Genomic DNA, 12352 nt, shown 5'->3' with positions numbered 1-12352 from the left:
ATCTTTTTCCTTTCTTCTTCAGCATATTAAACTACCTCACGAATGAGTGTACTTCAAAGGTCATGTGTTAGACCCAGACATTCCATCTGAATGCACACCCAGAGTAAATGCTGTAATTGCTAATTTCCCCAATCTTAAATCCATGGTGTTATGAATTAACATAAACATTTTTTTTTTTTTTTGGCAGGGGAGGGGTTCAGTCTAGTGGAATTACCCATATACACATAGAGATTTTGCTTTCCTGTCAGAGGCATCAAATAATGAATCCTTTTGAAGTGGTAAGTGCTTGGTGCTATGGCTTAATGCAGTACTGTATTGTTTTGTTTGACCTCAGCCTCAGAGAGCTGTTGGTCTGATCCTTCGCACAGTAGAAAATACTGTGATCTGATATCTGGGACTGAACCAAGTAATTACAGGAGATTGGCTGTGCTAGGGAAAGGGGAGGGTTATGCCTTCATCTTTCCCTGCTAATGCCTGTTGTACGCTCTCATCTCATTTGGTAGATTAGAAAGAATTTAAAAAGAGGTAAATACCAAATCTTCATCATTTTTATTTTTTTTTCTTCTCCCCTGACCACTTAGGTTAACAGCTGTGTGGCAGTTTCCAGCTACTGAAATGGATGATAAAATAGTAGGAAATGATGATTATTCTTCTCTAGAAACTGACAGCAGGAATAGTATAGAGAACTTGTAGGCAATGGTTCTAACAATATTATAGCAGGGGAGAAACTGATCTGTAATCACACTTACATCAATAATATTCCATCAAGGGTTAAAACACCAAGTTGTTACCCAGCCTGAACTGTCAGTGTTACTGTTTTAAATGTTTGCCAATTAAATAATTAGGTGTAACTTAATAAATGTTTGAACATCATTTTCTCTCCTCTTCTCTCAGTCCAACTGTCTTGTAGTTTATGTCACTATGGCCTACTTTTCAGCAAGAGCATGTCTTAATATTGAGTGTATCAAATCTAATCCTACGGTTTATTGTAGGCAACCCCAGTTGGTCCTGTTCTAAGGCTTTCCCTCCCTTTCTGGTGAAAAGCACTTGTACCATGGCCCTGCTGGTGGCCTGAATCACCTCAATTTGTTCTAGCAATCAGAGGCAGCTGCTCCATGTGAAAGGAGTGTGGACCACTGAACAGAGCAGTAAGACTGACCTCAGGCTGAATGCAAAAGGCTGAGCCCTTTCTGCGAGGCCAGTCGAGCATGTGCAAACACATTTGCTGAAGTACAAAATGGTCCAGTGATTTAAAGTAAGTTTTCTTCTCTCTTTCTCTCTTTTCCCTTTCAGAAATGAAACAGGATAGAGGATAGCCTGGGTACAATCTTAGCAACATCTGTTGCCTTTCACTAGGGTCTTGGCCAAGGACAATATCTATTCAAAGAGGTACTGACATTTTATTGAAAGAGAAAAAAGCCTTAAATAGAGAAGCATTTGGACATGTTTCCCAACACACACAGTTGGGTCTTTTTATGGGTCAGAATGCTTTTGGTGAAACACTTTTTTTCCTCTCTTCTCTCTCCCTTTTCTGGTGAAAGTGTCAGAAAACAAATCTTCAGAAAATTATAGAGCTCAGTAGGCTTACAATGCTGAAGAACAGTTAAATTTTCCCTTGTTTACTTTCATTCTCTGAACTAAAGAACATTTGACAATTGAAATCTTAACCATGCTTAATAAGAAGAGTGAAGGAATTTATGCTTAAGATTGTTTCACATCTGTTACTTTCTAATTTCTTTTATCTTTTAAAACAGCTACTAATAGAGCTGGAGCAACTGCAGCACTTTGATGTTATTTGTTATGTTTGTTTTCCTGTATACTCTTCTCTCTTCCCCATCACCTCACTCTCCCCAAACACTAATTTTATCCAGCACTTAGGAAGAGGCAGTTACCTGTTTCTGTCTCCTTTTTTTTCTTCACATAGCTTTTCACAGGCAATTTTGCTCTGTCCAACCATGACATGCCTTCATAAAAATGACAGATGAAGCAGCTGAGTAGCTGGTGGGTGTATTATCCTCCGGAAGGCATCTGCTGCTGAAAAGGTACCTATTCTTTTGTTGGCCTTGGGACTGAGAATGTATATTGCATCTCATACATGAAGCCATTCTTATCAGCTTTCCACTATTTTGAAGGTAATCACAGTAAATTAAATAAAAGCTATTCAAAAGAAGTCAAGTAGAGTTATTCAATTACATAGTTTAGCAACAAAGCTTTGTGTAAGTACAAAATTTTAGACAAAGAAGATAGTGCTCAAGAAGAAATTCTGCAGTACCTCCAGTTTTACTGAATTTTGTTTGGGTCGTCTTGCCATGGTCATTAAGTAACATGAATATGTATGGATGAACACTAACTCCATGACATGAGATGACTTAAAGTGGCTTGCGTAAATGTGTATTGTCTGGATGTGTGTAGTAAATTATTAATATTTATGTGTATAGTGGTAGTTCCCACTAGGAGATCAGGGTGCTTGTGTCCTGTCTGTCCTGTGATTTATAGAAATATATGTCCTAAAAAAGTCTTGTCTTGGAAAGTTCACAACAGAAATATGACACAAACTTTAGTGACTAAAAGAAGAACAAAAGCAGTGCTTCTGTTGAAAAACCAAGGCATGTAGGACTGGTAACACTAAGGTCAATGTTGCTGAATGATCAGACACAGCATCCTAGTGACCAGCATCTAATGTTTCTAAAGGCCAGACTGTAGAGGAAATACACTGAAAGCGTGAAGGGGATTGAATTGTTCTTAATTCTGGTGCCAGGGCACTACACCATTAACCTCCTAAATGTGGGAAGAAGCACGTTCCAGAGGACTGTTGTGTTCTTTCAACTGCCCTCAGCCTTTTTCTTTCTCCTTACACCTACAGGCACAAGAAGTAAGAGGAGGAGATAGGAACCGATAAGCCTCGATTTTGATTCTTGCAACACAATCATGTATATACTGTCTTGGGACATGCATCTTCAGAGCAATGAGAAGAGATTTCCACCACATTCATTAGGACTTGAGCAAAGTGCTGTGCTCCATCCCCTGAGTTAATTTTCAAACTGACAAGGACTTAGATCTTTCATAAAACATATTCTTCTCTTATCAAATCCAGTGGGTTTTTTGTTTGTTTGTTTTTTCCCCCCACTGGTTTTAATGAACACAGAATCCATCCCAAGAACAGGTAGAATTTAGATAGGATTAAGAGATTTGTAATGCTTTTAACATTTTTAACATAAAAGTAATGTTTCAGTTGACATTCCTAAGGGGGGTGGGGGGTTGGAAGCTGAATTTATTAACTTGGTGGAAGATCGATATATATAATGTCTCCTTTGTCCCTCACAACAAATAATTGTTAGAGTGAGCAGTTCAATATGATGGAGATAGTCACATTTTTTTTTTCTATAGTTCACTTAGAAAATATTTCTATCTGCTTCCCATACAACTGCTTACATGTCAATTTAGCATTCTCTCTCCATAAATATTTAGGTATAGGAGTTTAGCATTTAGCTTAACATTCAGACATGAAAAGTTTGATTGCCTGAAGGTGAAAAAGTAGAGTCACCAGCAAGCTCCTTGCTTATACTGTTTCTAGTGCTTATAATGCTTAGACTGTACATTTTGTAAATGTTACTGTTGTTGCATTTTATTTTTATATTTTGAAGGAGAGAGAGAGCTTGTCCAATTATTAATGTGGTCAGGGGAAAAATATACAAATAAAATCTGTTTACTTAGCTAATGTGTTCACACAGGGAAGGTTATGAGATCTTCAATATCAGCCATGATGCAATAATTTACATAGTTTTAGCTAATTATTCAGAAAATCTTTCTAGAACTGCAGTTGTAATCTCTGATTTTGTTTATGAAAATATTTGAGTTTGTATTGACAAGCTACACTGGAACACAAAAATCTGGTATGGGCTTAGAGGTCAATGAAGGAGTTATTCACATTAATTTCATATAGAAGATGCAGAATACAGGCTGTAACTTGAAATGATACATCTTGCTGTGTATGAGCATTTACTGTTGTTTTTTCTTTTTTCTTTTTTCTTTTTTATATATAAATAGGAATTTTTCACATGTAACTTAGCTGCAGATTTTGAGAAGGCTGTTACACAGTAGTAGCCCCCTGAAGCATGCAAAAATCCCTGAAGTCAATTGGACTTCCTATGCATAACTTTTCATAGGATCAGACAAATGCTCTCAGTCTGCAGCGCAATTCGTCTGAAAAATTGACCTTAGTTTTGCCACAGTGTGAATGCCCTGAAGAACTGAGCTTAATACCCAGCAGAAACTTATCTAACCTAATTTTTTTCTGCATACTTCAGAAAAGAGAGAAGTGTTGATTATAAAAATGGTGATGCCTCTCCTCCACCAGCAGGATCTTGCTGGTATGAAGCATTAATCTGAGACCCAAGTGTTTGTGGATGTATTTGTTTGCAATTTGAGCTATTATGTTCAACAGTATTGTAGAGATGGTCATAAATGTCGCTATGTGAGAGGTCTGTTGGAGAGCTACCTTTTGACATACTCAGTATTACTGTGATGTGAGTGACACATCATGAGGTCCAAGGATACACAAGTAGTTAGCACTTTGTTTACACTTCTCAGGAACTAGGTTTTCTTCTGTTGCTCCTATCCTGATTGTGCCTTTCCTAGCATTGTTAGTTGAATGATCTCATCAAATGAAAGAGAAAAAATGTCTGCTTTGAAGCATTCTTCCTCTCTTTTAATTTTCTTATCACAATCTTATTTCCTATCCCTTAGTCCTAGCTCCTATGTTATAAATTCTAACGTTTTAAAAACTATTTTCATGTTTTTATTCTCAGTATCTTTCTTTGCCTGATGATTCTTTTTTTCCTTATTGGTAATCCATACTTCTTGCAGAGCGCTTAGAGCACAACACTGCCAGCTTTGTCCTGCCATATTCTATCTCAATGCTGGCCAGCTTGGTACATCCACTTGTAATATGATGAATAGTATCTGGAGCCTGGCCACACATCCTACATTCTAGTCTTAGGGTTTTTTAAGCCATCTATCCTTGCTTGTACAAATTGCTCATTCCTGTGTGGCCATAATGAAATTCTTCATTTCTCTTTTCAGTCTTCTGACAGCCTGCTTAACATTTGCCACAACCTTCTTGTGAGATTTTTGAAATTCTTGGTGTTTTTTTTTTTTTCAGTTGATTTCTGCTTGTGCTATTCTTACTACTATGTGAATGATAAGTTACTCTAATTGGTAGAATCTTTTTCTTTTAATTTTGGACCCTTCTTAGGATTAAACAGCCCAGTTTTCTATCTATACATTCTTAAAATTACACTTCCTGACAATATGAACTCCATTTTTCTCTGCATTCACATTTATTACCTTAGGCAATAATAACTTTTTATTACTTTTACAGTTACATTTCCTTATATTAATCAGATTTATTTCTGAAGAAGAATAACATTCTTGAGAATATATTACCACATGTGCCAGCATATGTGGGCCCACCATGTCATCAAAAGATTGTGGAAACTCAAGAGAAGATACAGAGAAACGAGAAAAGGACAGGTAGTGTCCATGATGCTAATGCTGAATTGATAAAGTACCAATTCCAAAGTGGAATGGGTGGTTGTGGAGGCTTAATAACTTGACCAATTGAATCACCTTTACTTTTATTTTCTACAATTTAGTTCATATTATTATCTCAGTTGGGTTGCCAAGTCTTTAAAGGGTATTCTGCATAAAGTCTTCTATAAAGCAGGTTGCTGAACTTTTGGGGACCATTAATTATGTCCCCATAGTTACTGTGGCTTGATGGGAGGTTCCTGGAATATGGGAAACTCCTGGAACCTAGGCAACAATGTAATTGACTAAAAAACTCAGTTTAAGTATGGAATTAAGTCATAACAGGGTGGACAAAGAAAGGCTGAGACATTCCTGTGTTGAGTATCTTGTTAAAGGCAGTAAGTGTCTTAAATTACAATAGGATTTTTGTTTTTCCTTCTGCAATTTACAGAAATTAGAATAAAAGTAGACTAAAAATCAGACAAGCAATACTTCATTTTAGATCTGAATCTGAACTAATATAACCACAGAAATGGATGGTGATATGAGAGGTGAGAAATGTACATCAGAATTATAGCCACCTGTAAATAATATATCTGGACAGCAGAAGCCCTAATCTAAAAGTAATTTATAATTGCATTAGTACTCATACAGCCATGTGCTAATGTTGGTTAGTAATGTTTTCCTTTAAAAATGATCTTAAACTGCAAGCTCTCTTATTTGCCTCATGAAAACCTAATATCTGTATAAAATTTCAGGATTTCAGGAAACATAATGAAAAGTTAGCGTTTGCCTCTAAGCATATCAAAGGAACTCTGCAAGCTATCGCTGAGTGCATGATAGAAGTTATTTCTGCTTACATAGTCAATGATTTATCAGCATCCAGGTAGCTGTTACCAGATGTTGTTTGTTTGTTTGTTTCTGAATGCATACTTTGTAAAGATAGAAATATTAATATTGAGAGACTCTCAGTGGTTCAGGGAACTGAAGAGAACTGTAAAAGTTTTGTTTTCTGCCTTAGGTCAAAATTGCTCTCTAAGTAGTGGCCACCAAAGCCCTCACTGTGTGAGAAGTATTTGAGAGTGTGTGAGAGCATGTTTTCTGGTCCTAGATCTGCCTATGGTTCTGCTGTATAGTATGGGATCACAACTCATATTGTTCATTGGCATACATGACACTTTGAGAAGTCAAAGGAAAGGTGCCAGAACCAACAGGCTCTTTGATGCCTGCAGCTGTCCTTACAGGGCCTAAGATGCAGGTCTGATGTTTGTTTTGACAAACAGTAGACTGTCCCATGGAAGTGGTACATACGTACCTCTCAGGATGAGTAAATACACTACAAACCGCGTTAGAAAGAAATACAACAGCATTGCAAGTATGGATTACAGCCAAAATCTTCCAGTCAATGTACTGGAATGGACTGACTCACTGGCAAAAACACACCAAGAAGACAGTCAAGAACAAATTGTATTAAAAAAAAATATACATTTTCTTGTGTTACTAAAAATGGTGGATTGCCAAAACTGACTAAGAATAATTGCTTCTTTATATTTTCTTCTGCTGGGGCAATGAAATTAAATTGGTCTGCTTAGTCATACTTTTTGCTTGGAGTCACTGGGCTGTTTTGCTCCTGTGAAAGTCAAAGGGTACAATACATTTTATTTTGATGTGACTGTGTAAGCAGTTAGAAAAAAAATAAATCAGACAAAAATATCTATCCTATTTTCAACACAGTAAAAATAAGTTCAAATGTTTTCACAGACATACAGTTTAATTAAAGGTTTTGCTTGAGAGAATATAGATTTTTGGAACATAAACCACATCCTTGAGAGTGGTCTGTTAAGTTAGTAGGAATGTCATGAAATACGCTGTAAAAGTCTACACATGAAAGCTTTTTAATTGGGTGATATTTGGCTATGCCAATTCTTGATTAGGAATATCAGGATCAGAATCAAAATTAAGGAGAAATAATCCTTCTATTCTAAAGATTTAAAATGATGGTAAAATTATTTAGTCCATATTTTGATTCTGAGGAGCAAAGAAAGTGCTTGAAGGTGGTAAGAAAAATTTATAAAGATCACTACCCTCTGTAGATTCTTCTTCCATTTTATCCCATTCCCAAACAATAAAATATTCTTAAATAAATAAATAAACCTTCATTTTTCATCATTGAAGTTACAGCTTTTGAATTAAGTATGAAAAAATAATTTTCCCAAGTACTGGTTTCATTACAGAATGAGTTTGAAAGAAGATAAAGCAAAGATGTTTGTGATATTTTGTGAGCGAAAAGACAAATTGTCCTTGAACTTTGCCCTTTAAGGATCAGTGCAAAGAGTCTTATTTCAATTAATTTGTGAAAGATGCATTAGGGATTGGGGGAAGGAGGACAAAGGAAAGAAGAATCCTTAATTGCAATCTTAAGGAATTGCATGCAATCATGTTTCAGGATTTTCTTGCCTGAATACATCCTGTTGCATTGTAACCACACACTCAGATGCTGCTGAACATCCAGAATGAAGTTGCTTCTAGTTGCCCTCTTTAAACCACTTCTCCCGTCCTCAAATGCCATGTTATTGAATTGCCGCTCTCTGGTTAGAAGGGCGACACATCAGAAATTACATATCTGAAAATGAAGCTACAAGACAAGAAACACATAGAGATTACCTACTACATTTATAAAAAATATGTATACTTGTTTGCACTCTTGAATTCAAAGGCTACAACCACATCCAGAAACTAAAATTATATTAAAAAAAAGGGAAAAAAGGAAAATCCTCTGTGATATAAATCAATTATTTTATTTTTTAAGAAGTGACTTTGTCTTCACATTACTTCATTATTGTTGACACCACATTTTACTGTATATATATGAGGAATTAAAATTAATTACAAACACAGATTATTAGTTGGTTCATAGTAGGTTGAGAACGCTTTCCTCATAAAGCAATAAATCAAAAGACATTGGCCAAGGCTCATTTCTTGCTATTGCCCTTGGTTTGATCCATTGTTCTAAAAACAGTAACTGTTAAAAATATTTCTGTCCGTGGAAAATGTCAGTTCAGCAGCTCCGCCAGCACTTGGAACCTCTGCATTTTATTTATTTATTTATTTATTTTTTTTAAACAGGAGGCGTCCTGGGTCCCGGGTGATCGCATTTCATTGGCAGACCTGGTGGACGCTGCAGACCCAAAAGGCTTCAGCGGTGCTGAAACGAGGCAGAAAGTTTGTGCTGCCGCTTTCCCAGCCGAACCAAGTCCAAACAAAGCAGGTATTCACTGCCCAGAGCGGCTTCCCCGGGCAGCTCTGGGGATGCGGGGCTGTGCGTGGCTGCTGCCAGGCTCCATCCCCAGCGTGACACTGCGCCTCCTCCTCGTCCTCCTCCTCCTACCGGTGCGCAGAGCTCCAGCACGGGCACACCGCCCCTGGCACAGGCGCCTCTCTCACCGTTTATTCTACGAGAGCACCTGGTTTATTTATTCCAGCTATTTACACACACTTTATTTTATTGTTATTATTATTTCCCCTCCCCCCTTTTAAACAGAGCCGGGGAGAGAAGAGGGACAGCGGCACTGGGGAGGCTGAGGGCAGCAGGGGTGAGGGGGTTGCGGTCGCTTGGTTGGTGACAGCTCCGTGCCCAGCGGCCCCGCGATCCCCGGCTCCCCCAGCGCCGCCCAGACCAATTTGGGGGTAGGGGGCTGCAGGCTGGAAACAGGGCAGGCTGGAGGGGCTGAAAGGGCAGAATTATAAAGGAGGGTCCCCGGACACTTCGCGTTAGTTTTGCGACTTTGCCTTCACGCCTCGGGTGCTGAGTTGATCACGGCTCCTAGGACAAGCTTGTGTATGACGGGGGGAGAGGGCGGGAAGCGGGGGGAGGGGAGGACGGGAGCAGGGAGTATTAAAAAAAATATCTTAAACTCTTTCCTTCAGCTCCGTGTTTTCAAATGCAAATGGGGAGATAGATTGGCTCGCGCCCCACCCCCTAGCCCTGCTCCTGATTTTTATCCAGAGGACTCCATCTGTATATCGTGTCGAGGAGGAGGAGGAGAGGCAGGGGGCGCGGGGCCGGCAGGCTGCTTGCTCTCCGGGTCTGCTGCTCAGTAGGCACCGCTGGAGGTACGAAAAGTCGCCCTGCCTCCTCCGCGCCCGCGGACCGAGCTGGCAGCCGGCACCGGCCACTGAGCGGTGACATCCCCTGCCCAGAGCAGCATCCCCACCTCCTCCGTCTCCTTCCCTCCCTCCCCCCTCCTTCCATCCCTCCCTCCCTCCTCTTTCCCCTCTTCCTCCTCCTCCTCCCGCAGCCAGGATCCGCACCCAGTCGGAGCTGGGCTTGGCACCGGCGCCCACTTCTCCCTCCGTGCGCCCAGCTGCTGGCCGCGCCGCGCCGTGCCGCGCCGCGGAGGAAGAGGAGGAGGAAGAGGAGGAGGAGGAGGAGCGGGGCAGCAACGGCGCTCCTACCTCCGCGGGTGCGGGCGAGTGCGCGGGCGGGCGCGCAGCCCCGATGCCAGGCGGGCTCCCGGCCGCCGCCTGGGAGCATCCCGCCAGCACTTCTCCGCCGAGGCACCGCCGGCCCTTGGGATTAAAATACTGCGCTGGGCAGACGAGGGACGGCAGGTGAGTGAGTGCCGGCTGCAACTGCCCCCGCCGCTTTCCCATGCGGGCAGGGGGAAATGGGAGTAGCTGCGGGCAGGGGGCTGAGCGCTGCTCCTCTCCCCCGGCCCCGCACCGCTCCTGCTCGGCAGCGGCCGCGGAAGCAGCGGCAACTTTCCTCCGTGTCTCGCCGCCGTGGTCTCCTCTCCCCCGTGCCGGGGGGCGGCGGGGAAGGGAAGGGAAGAGAAGGGAAGGGGCGGCCCGGGGCAGCGCGGCTGGCAGCGGCCGCCCAAGTGCCGGCTGTGGCCGGGGAGCGGTGAGAAGTGAGAGAGAGAGCACGGATGCTCTACGCTTGTGTGCACCTACCGCATCAAGGAAAAAAAAAAAAAAAGAGAGAGAGAGAGAGAACAATAGCAACCCTCTGACTCTTCGGAGAAGTCTCGCAGACAAGGGGGGAGATGGAGTGGGGGAAGGGAGGGCTACAGACTTATGCAAAATGTAGGCAGCAGCAAGTCCGGACTGCCTCGGTCCTTTCTGCCAAAGCAAAGCGGTCGTCTTCCTGGCTCTCTGAGTCCAGCTTTGATGCTACGGAGCAATACTGCGGAGGCCGGGAAATTTCCCGAGAGTTATTTCCCAGAGCTTTCGTCCTTTTATGTCAAGGATGTTCTGGAGTTTGCAAATGTGAAAATGATGGGAGCTTGTTTCTTTGATTAGCATTCAGCTGGTAAGGCAGGCTCTGCAGTGCTTGGCTGTTTGATACTGACCCTTCCCCCCTGCCCCATTCCCTCATTTATCCACATATCCACACACAGACAGGTCCTGCTTTCCTCTAATAGACTGTGTGCACTGGCAGTAAGTATTTTGTGATCTGGATCCAACTTCTAGTCGGTAAACAGAGGGAAATATCCCTTTTTGATATAGGATTTAGCCTTCATACCCCATGCTTTCCAAAGGTGAAGTAGTTCAGGTGAGCCAGGATTCTGCAAACAACGATAGCTTTCCCAGCAAACCAGAGGATTTAGGGAGGGAGGGGAGACTGAGACTAGTGAGGCACTCTGATTCTGGGAACTGAAATGCTGATACTTTAATCTTTTTCCCATTGCAAGATAAAAAGGTCTCATGTTCTGATAGATAACTTCTCAAGTCAAAGCAGAGACTTGAAAGGGCAGTGTATACTTTATAGTCTCTCTAACAAGACAAAGTGCCTTGCCATTTTCTCAGCTAAAACATAGGTGATCGTAAAGCTTTGCAGAAAATAAATTGCTTTCCAGGACAAATAAGTAAATAAATAGATAAAGGAGCCAAACTCTTGTATGTCAGTTTCTGTAACAGTCTCTCTTTGACAGTGATGTGTGACTTTACTTTTCTACCTTTATCATATCTACTAATTGCTCATCTGTTACATGTTGTGAAGTTTGTAGGGGATTGTTACTGGTAAAAGGTAGATGTTATTCTGTTTCTGGAAAAGATAGGTCTATGTAATCTCAGGTGAAGAGCTATTCAGATGAGCAAGTTAAATTAACAGCATGCAAGTTGCATAAATAAATGAAGTTTGCTTAGAATTTTGCTTTTGAATGTACAAAAGGTCAGAAGATGAAGATTAGTTGGGAAATGGTGCTGGTTTGCTCTTAGCAATATCCTAACAGTTTTAAAAATGCAAAAGTGAAGCGACAATATATAGAAATAATAAGCATGCCTCATTTGAAACTAGTTCAGTGTGACTGTGGTGTTATCATCTTCGGGGGGGGGGGGGGGGGGGAATAATAATAAAAGACACCAAAGAAGTCCAAACCAACTCTCTAGGGACCAAATGTGACATCCTGTTTAAATTCCTTTTACACACTTTTCTAGCTCTCACAGCCTGCAAATACCAGGGGATCTAATATAGACACGCTTCTTTTTGGGGGACATGAAGAAAGCCTAAGTAAGATTAAAAAATAATTACAATAAAATCCACAGGAAGCAGAGCAGAGCAAAGAAGCTGGAAGCTGACTCTTGCAACTTTTTACGTTATGTGGAATATTCTGGGTTTGAGAATTTAGTAGATTAAGAACTGCCTGGAAAATTATCTAAATATCCAAGTTAATAATCTGAGCTACCACTGCATTTTAGAAATGTGAGTGAATGTGAAGAAAAAAATAGTCATTGGTAATGTAGAGTATTTTCTTAAAACAAACAGACCAAAAAATCATTAAAGACTGGAGCTTTAATCAGAGGGCATTTCACCCTTATAATG

General features: G+C 41.0%; 1 protein-coding gene and 1 long non-coding RNA gene across 4 annotated transcripts in view; both read left to right on the top strand.

Annotated features, from left to right (window-relative positions):
- On the top strand, nucleotides 1–2904 carry LOC125185002 (uncharacterized). Its single transcript, XR_007169807.2, has 3 exons — nucleotides 1–278; nucleotides 1294–1389; nucleotides 1925–2904. It is a non-coding gene; the product is annotated as an uncharacterized lncRNA (long non-coding RNA).
- A 6816-nt stretch (nucleotides 2905–9720) lies between these two features.
- LOC106034987 (cadherin-7) overlaps nucleotides 9721–12352 on the top strand; it is a 90412-nt gene continuing 87780 nt past the window's right edge. For 2 of the 3 annotated variants that reach the window (XM_048080905.2, XM_066992754.1), the window contains exon 1: nucleotides 10000–10140. The gene's annotated coding sequence lies outside the window, so the exon portion shown is untranslated. Of the gene's footprint in view, nucleotides 10141–12352 lie in introns of all 3 variants that reach the window. The other variant, XM_048080906.2, reaches the window with a different exon arrangement.

Source organism: Anser cygnoides, chromosome 2, assembly GCF_040182565.1.
Source record: "Anser cygnoides isolate HZ-2024a breed goose chromosome 2, Taihu_goose_T2T_genome, whole genome shotgun sequence".
NCBI classification, from domain to species: Eukaryota; Metazoa; Chordata; class Aves; order Anseriformes; family Anatidae; genus Anser; species Anser cygnoides.
This window is presented reverse-complemented; position numbering and strand designations above follow the sequence as displayed.